Genomic DNA, 19,829 nt, shown 5'->3' with positions numbered 1-19,829 from the left:
TAATATGATGTTCTGTAATTTTGCATAGATTTTCATGATAATCTGTTGCCCAGTTCACTTATAAAGAGTGAAATCTTTCTTTGGGAGAAGGTGAAACTGTACAATATCTTTTAATTTTGTGAAAGATGAAGTTTTTGAGTCTTCTAACTGATTGTGTTCCTCTGCATTTTCTCTCTAGTGGATTCTCTTTTGAAGATATGGTGATGAAATATTATCTATCTGCTCTAATTGTTTTTTTTTCTTCTCTCAAATGTGTAGCTTTCAATTTGCATTAATAAAAAGCGTCAGCAGGAACAAGAGAGTCCAAAGGGCGGTGAAAAAAGTTTTTTTCCTGCTCATGTTAAGGTATTATAGTATCAATAAATGCTATCATTTCAAGTGTTTAAGAATGTCAAAACAGTGTTATGGCTGTGTGCCTGACAGGAAACCTATTAACCAATGTGATGTAGGAAGAGACTCAGGTCAAGCGTTGTTTATCTCCTCGTGATGGAAAGACTCAGACATCTTCTGGAGAACGTGACAGGTGAAAAGCAAGTGAGAACCTTTTGTGTTAATGTTGAATGATAATTGTCAGTGGATCGTGTCTTTCCAAAGTAGGTTATTTCAGTTCTTCTGCCTTTTGGTAGTGCTTTTATTCATGCTTGCATTCCAGTCTCCGGATGTTAAGCTTTGGGAATCTAAAGTTGTATTCCGAGAAGTTCATTGCAGTTGCTATTATAATTATCTTGGCCTTTACCTTAGCTTATTTGTTTTCTTGTGATGGAGGACTATAATTTACCTGTAATTGCAAAGCATGGTGATTGTGCTGACACACTCTAAAATATGTCATGAATTTTTGGATGTTTGTCAGATCTACTTTCATTCATTTGTTTTCTAATTTATGAATAACATCATAAGATTGGGATTGGTGGATATGGTGGTTTTTGTCTTGATGTGTTAGGTATAGCCTAAAGTGTTTTCCTAGAGAAATATTTTCCTGTGTTTGGTTGCCCTGCTGAAAAAAATTCCTTCGCGAGATACTTGTAGAGCAAAAAGACTTACTCCATACTTCCCGATTGTTGCAAAGGGAATTTTTTCAACAGGTTAAGGCAACCAAACACCGGAAAATATTTCTCTAGGAAAACACTTTAGGCTATACCTAACACATCGAGCCAAAAAACACCATATCCACCTCAATCTCATGATGTTATGCATAAATTAGAAAACAAATGAACGAAAGAAGTAGATCCGACAAACATCCAAAGATTCAGGACATATTTTAGAGTGCGTCAGCACAATCACTATGCTTTGGAATTACAGGAGAACTATAGTCCTCCATCACAAGAAAACAAATAAGATAAGGTCAAGATAATTATAATAGCAACTGCAATGAACTTCTCAGAATATAACTTGACTCCCAAAAGCTTAACATACTCTTACTATCAACTCTTACTTCGTCTTTCTCAATAAATAAATAAATTATCAACTCTTACTTCATACAATTTGCTTCAAGCAGCATGTAATGCTTAACACTAGCACCACCTTCTTACCTCATCTGGAACCTTTAATATTCACGTAAGCCACCTGATTCTGTGTCCAACCAAATACTGGAAAATGATCTAGAAAATAGTTTTCTAAAGTAAGGCAATTTTCACCAAAATATATTTTCCATTAAACATTTACCAATACACGTGCACACAGTATATGAGAATATTCCCATTATTTGGCACACATTTAAGGGGAAATAAATTAATGCAGTAGTTCTGGTATTGACGGTCCTGTTTTATATCCTATTTTTTAAAACTTATATGACAGTCCTTTTAGAAATATTCATCCGAAACACTTAAAATGTGGTATTACGTGAAGGTGGGCTTGTCAGTTCCCCCCTTCCCCCCCTCCCCCCCAACCTTTTCTCTCATAAGGAGAAACAGGCTGATCCCTGACTAATCCTGATCTGTTCTATAGATTTTTAAGTGTATAGTCTTCTATAACTTCTTTCTGTTGGTATTAGCTTCTATTGTTTGGGTTTTAAGGTAATCTCAACTAGCCTAGGTATAGTCCTTCCAGTTTTTCCTTCATTTACTTTTGAACCAATTCTTTGATTTTGATCTGCAAAATTGCAGTGCCTATGAATTTGGTCTTGTAAGTTGGGGATACTTCTACTGTGCACAATCTGGACAAATGTTCCAAACTTACCAGAATGTTCAGAGTTTGCCTTTGTTTTTTTTTATTTGAATTGAGTTATTTCCTGTTTTTTTGGCAGTCTATCAAGACCAGATGGTCTAAAAGATTCTGTGGGTCATATTTCTAATTCTGGACATTCTGATACTGTGAAATTGGGTGATGCTAAGCATTCAGCATGTATTAATTAGGAGGGGATCAGCTGGTGTTGTGGGTTCTATGATGCTTTTGAAATCTCAACAGAACATGCATGCTCCATTTACACAGGTTGGTTTATTTGAATTGCTAACATCGTCTTTATTTGTTTCATTTGCGTCTTTTACTGTCCAACCTTCTCTTGTTTCTGGTGCACAATATTAAAGTTTTTTCTTTTATTCTGAAAAATTCCTATAGGAGCCGCCAGTTATGACCGAAGATATGCATGAAGAACGTCTACAAGCTGTTGAAGCATTAGGCGATTCTTTTGTGAGCACCAAACTCTATTATCGACAATTCAATTTCCTGAAAGATAATCATCAATTTTGGTGGTATTACTATCCCTACAGCAGGTCATTGCTTCTTGTTGTTGAAATGATTGGTGCTTATTTTGGAAAGTCTGAAGTAGTAGTCATAATTGAATGGTTAGGTGCATAGTGGGATCAGGTATATGTTTTCTGATTTTTTGTTTTGACAGCTCTTAACCTGTTCAAGAAGAGAAATACTATTACCTTCTCACCATTCTATGGATCTTCAGTACCGGGGTCTGGTTATGAATTGTGAAACCACCTTATCCATATTTTGAGATTGCTAGTAGGTTTGCTAAAGATGATTGGGCACATGATGACGTTTGGAACAAAAGTGTAAAGAGCCATCTTAGCAATCCCTTGATCCTTAGACGCGTCTGACCTCACAACTTTTCCTTAATGCTAATGGTTTTCTTGACTAATTTTCTTAAGAAATATTCAATTACAATCTGTAACCATATGGGTCTCTCCAGAAGGTCTGTACCTGGATTTGCACTGTTGTTGTGACTACTAACTTCAATGTTGTTAGACCTACTTTTTAGCCCACCATTTTTATTTTAGCTCACGGAGTATCTCTAAAATATTGTTCCACTTCGGAGAGTAGCAATCTTTGTTTAGAATGCAAAGCTAAAGAAATATGGAGTGAGCTACAATTGGTATTTCTTGAACAGAAAACTCTCTTCTACCATTCTCTGTTTGGCTATCATAATCATACTGCTGTTTGGAGTGGAGATCTGCAGATGTTTCTTGTATCGTATATTCCTAGGATGAAAACAGTTGTTTCCAGTAAATCTATCATTCTGCTGCTTTACCTAAAAGCCTCACCTTGAACGGTAATACTTTCATTTCATCTGACGATGGAAGTTTCTAATGTTCCTTTACAGAGCTTTTCGGCTCAACTGGAGAAAGACATTTTATCATCAGGTACTGACTTCTGTGCTTATTTTCTTGAAAGGCCTTCCTTGCTGTTCTGTCTTTTGCATCATGTCCATGTTCATGTAATGGTATTTTCTCAGTGGTCGTTAAAGTGGAATTTCATTTTACCATCCGAGAAATGCCGATATTTCTTGAAGATCTCTGACTTGCATTGTACTGAGAATTTGCAAACATTTGGAGAGTTTTATAATGCAAAGATTTTGTGCCTAAAGCTAATAACTTTTAGCACATTTTTTGCCTTTGATATTTGTCAACCTCATGGTTTACAGACAGCAGAGCACTGTTGTTATTACCCTTCTTATTTTTTTAATGTTGCAGCTATATATATTATTAAAAAAATGACATAGGCACAGTCACTAGCTGAAGGATGAAATGAGGTCCATTTGCTCTCAGCTTTTCTTCTGAACAGACATTTGCATTTTGCATCTCATTGAGAATTTTGAAGTCATTCGTTTCTTGATATGACTCATCTAGCCTTCCACACTGTTCCTGTGTCACCTTACTATAGAACAAACATAGAAACAAGAGCTAATAAATGTCAAAAAGTTGCATACTAGCAGCTTTACTCCTCACTGTCTCGGAGACAACATTTGATGATTAGGAATTCTCAAAGAATTAAGGATCTCTGATCAATGTTAGTTAATGCTCTGTCAATTTTCAAGTGCAGTTACCCTTTGCAGCTACCTATTTGTAAATCAAATGTTTGATTTGTTTTCCCTGTCAATTATCTAGTCTGCATATCTAGTGGTGTGGATCACATGAAATGTACTCTTTCAGAAAATTATTTGCTTTCTAGATGTGCAGATCACATGAATTAATCTCTCCTTCATGAACTCATCCTTGATAATCCTTGCACTATGAACTAGATATGTCTGCATTTAAAGCAGCAAATCCAGATGCTGTTTTTGAAGATTTCATCCGATGGCATTCACCTAGAGACTGGGAGAACAATGATAATATGGACAGTGGAGCATCTCACGATAATGCAATCAAAGGGTTAACGGTTGAGTGGCCCCCTCGAGGAAAGCTTTCAGAAAGAATGTCTGAGTTTGGCAATTCGTGGAGAAAGATTTGGAATGAGGCACCTCCTTTGCCCGCTTCTGAACAGAAGCCTCTCTTGGATCCAAATCGAGAAGGAGAAAAGGTATTCTGAGATGCTTATAGGCATAAATTCCTGCGTTACAAATTATGCTTTGGGGAAAAGTTATCTTCAAGATATTAAATCATTATTTGTCACCCTTAAAAATCCATTCTAATATAATCAAGAGAATTACAATTAGGTAATTGGACAAATTGCATTTTTGATCCACGAGTTAAAATTTGGAGATATTTTTGCTACAAGACATAGCTTAAGGTGAAACATACCCACTTATTAATTTGGGGGGGAGCTGCACAGGTTTCTCGCAAATTAAATAACTCCCTCGGCTTCATACAGCCTTTTACCTATCTCTTCGAGAGTCCTTTCTTTATCCCCTTAGATGTTCAAACTTTCCTTCACAGCTTGCAACCATTCTTATCATTTAACTTCCATGAATCTCTTGAGGAGGAGGGTTGATCAGGTTTTTTAGAGCTGGGGACGAGTTTAGGGCATATGGCGGGAGCAGCTAAGATATTTTTCCATGTTAATTGTCAAGTTTGATGATAATTTTCTACTACAAAGATTTCAATTCAATACAAATATTAATTTGAATTCAGTTCACATAATTCATTTAGACATTGTGCAACAAAATCATATTAAAAAATTTAAAAAGGAGGAGTCTGAAACTTCAAAGAAACAAGAACTTAAAAATGTTAATTACCTGATGTATACACTACAAAATATCTGTTAAATTGCGGCGGTTTATTTATAGGGTTTATACAAAACCTCCACCATACATTTATTTTGTAGCGTTTGTGTCAATCCCCACAAAATAATTCTTTTTATGGCAGCTTATTTGTGAGGGTTGTAGAAGACCCCAATATATATTTTATTTGTGGCGTTTTTGTTCTAACCTTCACAAAATTATTCTTATTGTGAGGTTTCTTTTGTAAAAGTTTTTGAGACTATGTGTCATCACGACATCCTACGGAGAAAATTGAGATCGTGATAAAATTTTACAATTAGAAAGAATAAGGCAGTAGTAGCTAAATAGTAGAATGAGACAAAAAAATATATAAATATAAGTAATAAAGATTTTATTGATGAATGTTTATATATTTTTAATGCCTGGCGAATAGTAAGAAATAACTTACCTTAAGGCTATGTAAAAAATATAGGCTCGAAGGCAAGTATAAATCATTGTTGTGATATAGTACGCTTTAGATTGACCGTAAACAACACCTTATGTGAGGTAACGATCATACGTCAGGCGTGCGCGATATTTACCTGAAAGATATTTAAGCTTTATAATTATATACACATAATTTTTATTTTATCATTTTATTTTAGATAATATAAATTTTGAAAGGATATAAATAATACTAACAAAACTAAGCACTTGGATTTTCGTTATTTTCATCATACCAATTAAAATATTATTGCATTTATCTAATATAGAGATTTTAGCAATTTTATTGATGCCAAAAATATTTTTGTTATTAAAAACAAAATTTAATTTTCTCAACTAGTTTGGTTTTGCTGCTTAAAATTTTCATTCTTGTTTGCTCCAAAAACAGACGCGGTAATTTCTCCCTCCCATTTCAAAAAATTTCCCAAATCTTTCCCTCTTTTAATTACACTATGCCTCAAGGTTTTCTCTTTTCAACAATTCGGCTGAACTGCCTTCTTCCCTGTGACTTCCTTTCGCTTCAATTGCTTCAGGTATGTTCTTTCTTCATCTGCTTCAATTTTGATCTAGTTTAATTACGTTTAGGTATTCTTCTTCTTCTCAATTTATGGCTCCTACATTGACTTTTAAGATAAGGGATTACGTATTTTCCGTTGCCCCAATGTTTCAGTTTAATGGTTTTTTATTCAATTATTTTCAGGCTTGAAGGATGACAGGGGTTTTTCTGAAGGGAAGTATCTTTTTGGGCAAATTAACTTTAGAATGCCGCTACTCGTATTAAGGTGGTTTTTTCCTTTTCTCTTAACTCAATTTGTTTTCTTTATCTCAGTAGTCATGGAATTTGTGATTTTCAGTTGTAGTTTAGTTATTGCTTGAATCAGTAATAAAACCTTTATGGACAATCTGTCTTGGAATAGTCCTTCTTGAAGAATATTATTGAGTAAATCTTGTTAAATATATATGCTTCAAAATATATGAATACTTTAAACAAACGGTACCTCCGCTATTAGATCTTTTACTTTTGGTTACAGATTACCAAGTGTTTCTGTAAAGAGCTTTTCACTTAACGTAAAGCTTTTTCAAATTCCAACCATAATTTAATTATGTTGTATGATGTTAAAATTGCTTGAAGAGACCCATATATTAATAATTGTGCGAGAGCACATCGGGATTCTTCAGACAGGGTATTTGCTAATGTTATCTCTAACATCTACATTGGAAAATCTCAAAAAACTACATGGTCTTTAGTATCTCTTTTACTTGCTAAGGTCTTACAGTGAATTTTAATCTTGGGGATTTTTGGGTAGGTTAATTATTAGTATACCACTGATGCTTAATTTATTTTGAAAAAAAGACAGTGAACTATAATTTTTTATTTGGTTACTAGAGATAGAGAGCGAAGAACCTGAGCCTTACATTGAAGCATCTCAAGCACAAAAGGTGTATTATGTAGATGATGTGTTGTGCATCCATAGCCAAAAGATTTAATTTGTATGATATGTGAGAAGAGATGGAAGAAGAAATATACTAGAATGAGACATATCAAGAGCAAGAACTTGAACACTTTTTGGCCATGTGACGAGTATGTACAACTAGTTACATACCATCTAATTAATAATGTAGTAAAGGGAAATGTTGTTTCTGACTTTATTAAATATGTGCCCTATCTGAAGGTAACAATAATTAAGTAGTTCTTTTTTTTTTTTTTTGATTTATAGGTATGCTTAGAATGGTATTCATATTTGATTTAAAAGTATGTTTAGAAATGATGTTCATATATGATTCACCCCTTTTTATTTGATTCACCTCTTTTTAAATTTATGGTGCTCATGTGTTTCCTTTAAGAGGATCTCTTACTATGAAGTAGTTCAAGAGACAAAAAGCTTTGTTGAAGCTAACTTGATTGGATGTTAAATTTATGCAGATTTGGTTTAAAGGATTGATGTGCTTGCATGATGACACTGGGGGGTAAGTTATGTTTCTTAACTCATCTCCTAAATTTTCAATTCTTTTACTTCTTTTCCTAGATTATATAAAGTAACCAAATTTGTTTCATATTTGTAGTTGTTAGTTCCTCTAGAAATGAGATATTGAGGTAAGCTAGTAGTATATATTTTTAATTTATTCCAGAATTTTTTTGCACTTTTTGTTGCTTTTGTTTGAAGTTAGCTCCAAAAGATTTTGATTTTGGTGTGGTTTGATTTAATTTGATAAATTAATTATTGGTTTATTTCACAGTTCCAGCATAGTGATATGCAGAGTGAGTCTGCTTCACTCATGGGAGGAAGAGTATCACGAGGTGACAACAATACAGATCACCAAGCAAATACATGTCACTTTTATATATTTATTTATTGTTGACCTACTCTAGATTGTAAAATGTTCAAGCTATCATATACCGTATGTATTGTATAACCTTAGTTTGATATGAACTTGAATTTGTGATGTTGGTTTGTTTAGATACTTTTAATGGAATTAGATTTACGGTGTATTTATTGAATCCTAGAACTAAAATTTTGAATAGAAAAAAAATATTCTGGCAGTTATAAGCTGCCAGTATTTAATTTTTTTTAAAGATTGAGATAGAAATTGTGGGGGTTTATAACTCTCACATAATATTTTTTTAAAACATTGAGATCATATTTAGAAGGTTATAAACCGTCACTGATTGCCTCTAAAACCTCCCACAAACTATAAATTGATTTTGTGACGGTTGTCGTGGAGGTTCTTAAAAACTCCCACAGAAATGCTTGTGGCGAAGGTAACTGTGACATTTTTTAAATCCGCCACAATATATTTTGTGGAGGTCAAAAACTGCCACAAATCTTTAAATTAACCCCCACAAAATGAGCTCTTTCTTGTAGTGATAACATTTCACATGGAAATTGAATCCTTCCTCAATGATTTATAACTTCAATTGGTTGAAATATTTTCATCTGAAAATAGAAATTTGCAAGTTTCCAGCTTCTTTTACAAGGAAGAAAGGACCTGAAATGTCTTCATAAAATTTTAAAAAAATAAAGGACCTGAAATCTGCCTGTTTTAGCTTAAGATATTTTCCAACTATCCAAACAGTAACACAAAACTCGATATTCGTAGTGTTCGTCCTTTTAATGTTTCAGCATTTTCTCCGCATATAATATCTAATAATAACAATAACAAATCCAGTCTAACCCCACAAGTGGGGTTTGGGGAGGGTAGTGTGTACACAAACCTTACCGTAGGTAGAGAGACTATTTTCGGTAGACCCTCGACTCAAGAAAAGGTGAAGAAGAGAAAGGAAGAAGAAGAAAGAAAAAGAAGAAGAAGAAAGAAGGAGGCGGAGGAGCACCAAACAGTAATACAGAAAAATAAAATAACTGAAGGGAACGAAACAACAAGGTGTAAATAGAGCTCTAAGAATATGAAAATACAAGAGTGCTACTAATACTACCGGTAATGAAAGGGGAAACTCTCGACTACCTACGAACCTTCTATTCTAATTCTCGACCTCCACACCCTCCTATCAAGGGTAATATCCCTATATAATATATAATTAGCTAAAAGTTGAAACAAACCCTCTATCCCTAATTCTGCTATGGGTCAAGAAAGTCTTGCCTAGGGAAAAAGTATGGCAAAATGAAGCTATAGAAATATGTATATATCACAAGATAGCGGTAAGGTCTGCATACACACTACCCTCCCCAGACCCTATGGTGTAGAATAATACTGGGTATGTTGTTGTTGTTGTAATATTATTAGTATTATTTATGCACATTAACTTACTTTTTACTTTCATTTTTATTTTGTATGATGATGACATGAGTTGAGCTTAAATGGAAGAAACATGGTCAGTGAGAATTCATATAGTCGAACCCAAGTTATTTGGACTGAGGCATAGTTGTTTTTGTTGTTGCACCCACTTGAATTGAAGCTGGTGAATTGAGGAGTTGCAGAACTATGGATATACCACTTACTTGATGTTGTCGAATTGAAGATCGCCAAAAATAGTTGGAGTCTGAATATTTTTAAGAGATTCTTAGAGACTTAGTTAGGAGGAGGAGAATTGAGAAACAACAAAGGAATAGGAGAAAAAGAAAAAAAAGATGGATCGTCTAAAAAATATGTGAGTTACCTTTAACGATATATGGCCTTGTCATAAAGAAAGCCCTAAATGGGCAAACCTTCAACCAAGGTACCCACAGGTGCTTTATTGCTACGGGGGCCAACCTTACCATATAAAAAAATTATAAGAATTATATACACATAAAACAAAACTCTTGCCAAGTTGGTGGGTGCCCGAGACCCTTTGTCTTCAACTTAGTTTCGCCTCTACAGGGTACTGTCAGATATAGGAAATAACTTTCTTTTAATCGAGAGATCAACTAGAATGCTTCATGAGTGTTGCCCTGAGATATGTGACCTTGGAGTTTCAGAAGATTATTTTAAAAAGTCCCTCTCTATTGTGCTCTCTAGAGCTTTTGGTAAAAGTGCCATAATGATGTACTTCGATGCCTTCGGTTGAAGTGATTTCATATATGTACTTCACAAGTGTTACTTGAGTGCACACGATTCAAGGCACGGCAATAAAAGCAGTAATGACGCATTTCCTGGGGAAGGTGTTAGAAATAACATTCTCCACTTGTCCGTTTGTACGAAAGTGTCAAGCTTTATGAACATGATTCAATGGCAGCTTGCCGGGGCAAAAGTTCCTATATAAAGGCATCCACTCCCTAGGGTTATTCTAATGGTGCCCTAGGTAATGTTAGATAGTTATGTAAATAATATGAATTAGTCCTAGTCCCACATAGAACAGGAGTAGGATATGTATTATATAAATATGGCTCGTTGTATTATAATTAAACAGAATATCAATAATATATTTTTTCCCTTATTTTCTCACGGGTAAGAAACCTATAATGGACAAACATTCAGTGACTTGGGGATATGAAATATGGGCCACATTCCGCCAGTAGGGGATTGATGTTCCCCATATGGTGTCTTGTTTCGTCGTGACAAATATGGCGATATTGCTCAAAGGGATGTGACATGCAGTCATTTGCCCATTGAAGTTTCCGTTGAAACGGACATTTTCCAGACAAATGAAACCAAGGTCAAGTGAGGTCTCTTCAGATGAAGCAACCTTCTGGCCTCTTATTAGGATCTTAAAAGTAAATACCTAGGAGTACACATTTATTTAGATTTTTTACCACGAAGTAGCATGCGCTCATCTCCAATAGTTGGTCTTTAGACAGCCTATCCCTTTTACATTGATCTCTTGATTTTGAAAGTAATTTGTATTCTTCAACTGACCTAGGTTCTTCACTATTTGGAAACACTGCGGCCATGTCAACTACTGGAGCAAATGGTTTGTACTGCTTTTAGGGCAGCTGCAGACACACTAAACAGAACAACATTTGGTGGTTTAAAGCAGCTGACAACCAAAATTGGACAACTTAACCTCACCATGGCAGCCACTCTCAGATGCTTGCAAAATAAACTTGTCAATCAAGTATGTTATTGCGTTATAGTAGGTCTTTGCAAGCTTGTAACTGGACAGTTTTGGCTTTCTGTGTTACAGCAAGTAATCTTTCTATTGACACTGAAGATATTCAAGACTTGAAGCGGCTTTGTGCAATATTTGAACATGTCGAGAAGTTGATCACACTTGCTGCATCGCTTTATCCCAAGTTCATGAATGCCCCGCGTCTATTAGAATCAATTTTCAATGACTGCTACAACTTTTATGCACCAAGAATGGGAACAGTCTCAACTGTCAGTGAAGTAAAAAAGGTATACTTAACGTGTTTTCTCTTTTGATTTTTCATGAATGAGAGATTAATATCTGGGTCAAGAATATGTTATGCTTGTGCTGAACTACTTCGAAGGCATACAACTTTTGGTCCATCACTTTAGCCTTCATGGCCAGTCCTTTCTGTTTTCTTGTATTATTTCCATGGACTAGTCCACTTTACACAACTCTCTTTTGCCTTGTTATTTGCTTAAGACTTTCGTCGTTCATCTCTTAGGATTTCGATAAGAAACAAAAGGTTGGGCGACGTGAAAGGGAGATAGCGGCAAGCATGTTCACAACTCCCATCGCTAACCAATCATGGAGGAAAGTGTTAAGCATGGGAAATCTTCTAAATGGCCATGAACCAACCTTGAGAGAGATCATATTCACCAAGCATGGCCACCTTAGTGAGAATTACTATGGTGGTCATGCTTATCAACACGAGTTAGAAACATACAGAATGTACATAAGCGGAACCTCAAATGATCTTAGTGTAGCACTAGCAGTTGCCTCTTGCGATTAGACATTTCAAGAAAAGGAACCATGTAAAATAACCCACTGTCACTCGATCCATGACCAATTAATGAAGTGGAGACATCCCTCAGCTAAGCCAACCAATGTAGGAAGATTATATTTGCATAACATGGACATGCCATGGTGGAACAAGTTTCACATTGTCACATTTTTTTCCCCTCTCTTCGAATTAGCTATGTTCTTATTCTCTCTGTTTTTCCTTTTATTTTTTTATTTTTTTTATAACAAGTTCCATTTGGAGAAGAAAATAGAAATATATTATTCTGTGAGGATCTTTACCAGCGAAATATTTCTCATGACAATTGGACAAACTGAACCAAGTAGCCATAGCAAGCGACTTATCTTTCATAAAGTCTCTTCAAAGATAAACTTTTGCAATAAATACAAAATTAATATTATATTTACCCAGTGTAGCCAGGTTTTTCTATTTACAAAAAGTAGTTAGTTTTTTTTATAAAATATATACAAATTTGATCAAAACATACAACTTATATACAATTTGGTCAAACACATATAACTTGCATATAGTTACATTAGTTGTGTATATTTTTTTATGTGGTTTGCACACCCGACATATAAAATATATATAATTTATTTTTGTCGTTCTCTTCGAATTTCAATATGAATTTGAATCAAAATTAACTTAAATCTTCACCAAATTTACTTAAAATTGAGATATAAACTCCAAAAGATATTTTCAATCATTTGAAACAACACCTAATTTAAACAAATAATAATTTTGTAAAACTCGATTTACAAATTAAAAGTTACGAAACTTTTTAATGGCTATCAATGGAGTTTAAGTTCGTCTTCGCGTTTCACCCATCCAAACAAAGTCTAATTATAGTTCACCTAAAACAATATGTGAAATTTTTGGTTTTACTGTTAAGTACCAATAAGATTTGTGCCAGACAACTATTCAAGCACTACAACAACAACGACAATAAAGTCGGTGCATTCCCACAACTCGCAAGTGGAGTCTACACCTGAAATTTGCAAGAGCACATGAAATTTGCAAGAGCTATCTTAAGTAGTGGTTTTTTTTTTTTTTTTCTTTTTGTTGTAGAAAAGGGGATTCCTTTTGTACATGCGTAGATAAGACGTACATCCCAAATGCAAAGTAATCGAAGTAGCTAACTTAATCGATTAGGGACAATATCCAATTGCAAATCTCCTCCCCCCCCCCCCCCCAACCCACTAATTTGGCCTAAATAATTGCTATGATTGATTCAGTTTGGGCAATTAGGCAAGAGAAGCGTGCTTGAGCGAGGGAAGAGGAGGAGGAAAAATAGGAAAGATTGGAGCTAGTACATTACTTTGTATACGATTGGTAATTATAAAACTTCTTTAATAGTAATAATTAGGTTTATAATATAGCATAGATAAATAAAATTCCTTATTTGTTTGATAGTTTGGTCTACAAATACTGTCGCCACATCTCAGTATGATTATGAAAAATGGGAAACATCTCGTGTCGTCTGCCTTCAAATTTCCTGCAAATGGTGTTCCCTGCCCCTTCACTTATAGCATTCTATTCGTCTAAGTTTTCTCGATTTGTTGGAGTTTGTTTAAAGTTTTGGAGTTTTTGAATTAGCTATCTACTATCCGCTAAGTGTTTGTGTAGGTTAAACTTCGGACAAAAGTTACCTTGTGGTATACTTTTATAAAGAGATTTGATTGGACACTAGAGTTTAATGAAATATAGATTTTTGGCACATGTTAGAAGTATACATAGAACTTGAGATATTAAACATGCCATACGTTTCAATAGTTATTATATCATACTATTATGAATAAATTGAAGAGTGTAACATTAAAGAATTTTTATATTAACTATGTCCTTTTAGCCTGTCGATTTTTTTAATGAAAAAGAGCATTATTTTTGTGTCCAAACGAAAAATTAGAGTAAATAAACCTTCGAAAACTACAAAATCAAAACCTTCGAAGAGGAGTTATACTCAAGATGTTCTTTCTGCTTAGCTTAGTTGTATTATAAATTTAAACTCAGATATCACCGTCAGTTAAATAGAAGCTCAATACGGGTTTGTATCATTAAATATATACTTGTATTGAATCTAGAACTCAATTATTAGTCTTTAAAATTATCATTCTAAATTAAGAACCTGAAATCCTGGCTCCGCCATTTTGCAGATAAAATAAGAGGTAATGTCAATATTGAATAAGATCTAAAAGATTGTAGTACAAGATCTAAGGTACACCTTTTCAACAAAGAATTTAAACAGGGAACAAAAAAGGCTGAAAAACATAAAAGAAGAAAGTGCAGAGTCACTAAGAAATTGTTGTTCTTCCCTGCTTTCCATTCAAGATTCTTTTGCAAATATTCTTTTTTGATTTATCTATGTATAACCAGTTACTCCCATTGTCTTCCCCAGCCAAAAGGAAAGGAAAAAAGAAGAAAGAAAAAATACGTAAGTTATCCCATGTCCCGAAAAACGGATAGAGTTAAATTTATACGTAGATCTAAGGATACGTGGTATAACTTGGTACAAATCGGAAAAGTAAGTAGAAATATGTTATACCCCATATTTTCATACGTAAAAGTACGCCATAAATAAATTGATGAGAGCTCGGAAATGAGATGTTACATCCTGCATTTTTGTACGTTAAAGTTTCATCGTAAGTTAACAGACGTAAGCTCGGGAATGAGATTATTTTGGGATTATAAGTATTGTGCTACTTCAAACAAGTGATGAGTAAATTCATGAAGGTGAGAGGGTAATCAAATCGAAGAAAATGAATTTCGTCGAAATTTGGCATTTTGAGATAAAATACGGCCCAAATTAAAATACCCGATATTTATGGATTAGTACCATACAAGGTACCACATGGCCATAATAGTAAGATGTACAAGGTATGTTAAAAGTGAGTAGTATTTTAAGTAAGTTGAGATAATTCTTAATTATTGGGTAATGAGATATTACCTAATTAATTAGGGAATTATGTGAGTAATTGGTTAATTATTGGGTAATTGAAGATTACCTAGTTAATTAAGGATTAGTGGGTGCTTAATTAAAGCTTTGGATAAGCCATAACGTGGCAGCCTGCCATCCCAAAGTTATGACTCTTATATTATGGTTGAAAGGTAGCTTATTTATGTAAATTGTGAGGCTTAGTCACCTAGCATGTGGGGCCCACCTAAAGTTAAGAATAATATTCCTAAGATCAAAATCATTTCCTAATCTCTTAAGAAAGAGTTCAGCCAAGCTTTCCTTACACAATTAACGTTAAACCATTCTAATATGCATCTGCATATTATATATCATATAAGCAACGCTCAAGACCTTCAACAATTCAAATTAACGTGAGATTTTGTAATTCTAAGGGAGTACAGTGTAATCTTTCTCAAGAGAATCGACTCAGGTATGTTAAGGCTATCCCTTCTTTCCTTTTCGCATGATCCAAATAATACAAATGAAACGAGCAAAATATGCAACTTTCATAAGTGACTCTATTCATAGAAATACTAGGGGTGTCTATATTTCTTGATTCCCCATGTGTCTTATTATTCTATCATCTGTTCATAGGTCTCAGAAAATACATAAGTTGATAAAGTTTATTCCATGACATTAATGAAAGGCATAATGGTCCTATGACATTCCAAGAGATCTTATTAACGTATTTCTTATGCATTTCATGCATTTATACATGTACATTGATCCATGACCAGATGACGTTATATACGTGTATATTATATGTATATGGGATATGAGAAAAGGTTACGGCATTATATACGCACACCACCTGATCAACTGATATATGTTGATGATTTTGCCCACAGTGGCCGAGATGATATGATGGGATGCCCTCAGAGGCTTGATGATGTTATGTACAACTATACATATGCATGACATGACATTTATACACACGTGCATGATCTTATAAATGTTTCAGAATTTACAAAGTTATTTAAACTTATAGGCGGAATTCTTTATTCCATGTTTCATTAATGTCTCTTATGTATTGATCATCATGCCTTACATACTCGGTACATTATTTGTACTGACGTTCCTTTTGCCTAGGGACGCTGCGTTTCATGCGCGCAGGTCTCGATAGACAGGTCGAGAGTCCTCCAAGTAGGCGATCAGCTCATCGGAAGATGTTGGTGCACTCCATTTGCTCCGGAGTTGCTTGTTTTGTCAGTATGATTTAGATGTGTATTGTTTGGTCTGGCGGGGCTCTGTCCCGACCTTTATGATAATTATGTATTCTTAGAGGCTTGTAGACAGATGTTAGTGTATATAAAAGATTGTATGGCCTTGTCGGCCTATGTTCAGTGTACGAGTGGTTATTTTGGTCTTAGAGGCCTATATATCTTATGTATAAGTTAATATTACATGTTGTATTCTATCTATCTCACGGCAGCCTCTTCGGCTAGTTATCTATGATAGTATGATACGAAAAGATACATTATGTTGGTACTCGGTTGAGTAAGGTACCAGGTGCTCGTCGCGACCCATCGGTTTGGGTCGTGACAAAAGTGGTATCAGAGCAGTTCTATCCTAGGGAGTCTACAAGCCGTGTCTAGTAGAGTCTTGTTTAAGGGTGTGTTGTGCACCACACTTATAAGCAGGAGGCTATAAGACATTTAAGTCTGTCACTCTTTCTTCTTACTCTAGATCGTGTGGTAGAGCTCACTTGTAAGAACTCAATTTCCTAAACTCTATTTTATTTATAATACGACGATGCCTATATCCAGAAAGATGGTTGGTAAGAGATATAGCTGTAGAAGAGTTGAGTAAGAGGAACTCTATTTTTGCATCATACTTATGATGGATAAATATGAGGTATTCAGCAGATCATGTGTATACTAAGATGTGTAAACTTCTTGATAAGGATTCCCAAGGAAAGAATGCCTATCCACTCTTATATTAAAAAAATCAATGAAAGAATCAGAAGGTACAAGTTTCAACGAGTAAAAAAAGCAAGGTGAAGAAGGGTACGAGGTACCTAGTTAGTAGAGATGAACATTATCTACAATCCAAATAGAGAAAAGCATTTTAGGTTACCTTCAATAATAACAGAGGTATGTACAATTGGTCACACCCATCTCATTTATGCCCTATGAGGGCTCACAGAATTAGTATAAGAGAAGGCAGGATATCAGGATCTAGCTGGGGTTAGGGTAACCCAAAATGGTGGATGGATTGTTAGCGTTAGCTGACATTTCCGAAGGATATTATAAATGTGCTAATAGATCTCCTTGTATAGCTAGATATGAATACTACAAAGATAGGCACTGGAAGCCTTGAAGGGATAAATATTACCTTAGTGTAGCTCCCGTTCCTAGTGGAAAAAGAATGTTAGGCAACCCAAAGAGCCAATGGATGGAGCAAGGGGAGCTAAAATCTAAAGAATGTCTTGTTCGAGTTTTCAGAACAAAGTGATAGACATATGTTAGCGAAAAATAAGAAGAGGGTCAATGAAGCATTATGAGTAAGATATGATACATGGATGACAGTATTACAGAGTCTATAATCAAGTGAAGGAAAAGACGAGAGGTGACAAGCCTTGAGACAACAAAAGAATATAGGCCATAAAGTCATATCCTCATTTCGAGAAATAAGTTCGTGACTCCAACGCAACTACCGGAAGGAAAAGTTAGACCCAGAGTAGTAGAAATCAGTATGGGCTGGTGAACAAGATAAACTAAACATGAATTAGGGACTGAGTGAGTTGATAATGGTCGACATCATGAGAATTTCAGATTGCGTTCCGGCGATAACAGAATGAACAACAGAAGAAGATTCATGAGAAATTCAGAGAATGGTCATTCAGGGAGATGCTCCCTAAAGCAAGCAATGTGAGCAAAGTTCAGCTTAAGAGATTGTATGTGCCAGTTATACTAAGTGTCACCCTCGCGAGTAAGGAATTTTATTATCCTTGGTACAGAAGGATTATCGCGAGGCGAATAAGAGTCATCGATGATGTGAAAAGACGCTAATGATGAAGAGGTAAAATATCTATACGTAGATCATCGTAGCACTAAATCATTGTACTCCCTAAAAAGGGGGGAATATGGAGTAATGTGGAATTAAGTGGGATAAGATTGCACCTATTCAAAGCCTAAAGATATGCTACAATTCAAGAACATTATACAAACACGATGTCAAGGAGAGGAAGTAAGGGTTTCTGCCCGAGATGTTATTGATAAATAAGGAGCCAGTGCGAGACGTAAGTTAATGCAAAGGAAATAACCCAAGAAAGATTTAGTGGAATATTGATATGAGAATGGGCCAACAAGTAGTTAGTAATTGATTCAGGAAGAGTCTAGTTATGGCTAGACAAGAGGATACAGACAAATCAGTAGGTCGTGCAAGATAAAAATAGTAAAACCCAATATAGTGGATTCATCCCCGCAGTTATGACATTGTAATACTTGAGAAATATTCAGATAGGAGCCGGGGTAGTTAAAGGTACCACATCAGTGTTACAGAAATAAAAGAGAGTGCCACTGAGAAGATAGTAAAAAAATAATATATCAAGTTCAGAAGCAACCCTACAAGCACAAGGGCGTGGAGGTAAGTAACCACGCATAATTATAGGCGAGGAAGGACATCAAAAATTTCGCCGAGTATACGATATAATAAGCTCGCAGCTTTACAAGAGTCAGAGGGTTCTCCCTAAGTACGATAACGAAAGACTAGCTAAGGAAATAAGGAAGAAGGCTTCAACCTAAGCATAGTAACTTGAAGAAGAAATGGTCTTGTAATAGCAGTCTCACTACAACATTGTATGCACTCCATAAGAAAGTGGCACCTATCGGAGCTAATGAGCGGGAAATGAAACCAAAAGTAATATTCGAGATCATGTGAGTTGCACAAAAATTACGACATACGTGGGAACTAAGATAAGCTAAGTATACACGTAACTGAGGGGCAGAAAGACCAGGAAAAGTAATAGCTTACGTTTAAAGGAAGCTTAGAAGGAATAAAAGGGATTATGTACTCAAGATTTCAGAGTATTATCCATGCAGCATATAAGTTGACAATCGTACAGTCGTAGAAGACTCCAGTATAAGTTAAAAGAAAGAATTGAGTCCATGTCATAGACAAATGATCAAATTATTGGAATATTGTATCATGGATATTCCATAGCGTCAACGGAAGGCTAAAGTAATAACTAGTACCAGGAGCCACAGATCGGAAGATAGCTTAAGCCTACATAAAGACTGATCAGAAGGGAGAGGAAACTAAAGAATTACATCAACCAAGTAAATCAGGAGTCTGATTATTGGACCTATAAAATTATAGAAATCGTGATTGAGAATATTGCAGGATCACTCTTAATATCAGAGGTACAAGAGAGAAAGTACAACAACTATATTCTATAACGGCCCTACGATAAAGCAGTTAGAAGAGTACCAGCCTCATAAGAAGTCAGTATGAAGCTCCCACCGGATTGTGTATGCACCAGAGGTGCAAGTGTTATAATAGAGCTTCAAGTTGTGGATGTGAATTATACCTATATGGAAGGGAGGTCATAAAAGAGATAAAAAAAATGTGAGGTGAGAATTTAAGGCAAGTAAGGTAAAGGTGAACAACGTACGAGATACTTAGGTGCAGAAGATTGTGAATAATCTATAACTTCAAGATGAGGGGCTAGAAGCATTGGGATTCAGTATCCAGGAATGATAGC

At 35.1% G+C, this 19,829-nt stretch overlaps 1 pseudogene; it reads left to right on the top strand.

Moving 5' to 3' along the window:
* Window positions 1–12,162, top strand: part of LOC107796777 (uncharacterized) — a 38,168-nt pseudogene extending 26,006 nt beyond the window's left edge.
* Window positions 12,163–19,829: the final 7,667 nt, after the last annotated feature.

Source organism: Nicotiana tabacum, chromosome 2 (assembly GCF_000715075.1).
Source record: "Nicotiana tabacum cultivar K326 chromosome 2, ASM71507v2, whole genome shotgun sequence".
Lineage (NCBI taxonomy): Eukaryota > Viridiplantae > Streptophyta > Magnoliopsida > Solanales > Solanaceae > Nicotiana > Nicotiana tabacum.
This window is presented reverse-complemented; position numbering and strand designations above follow the sequence as displayed.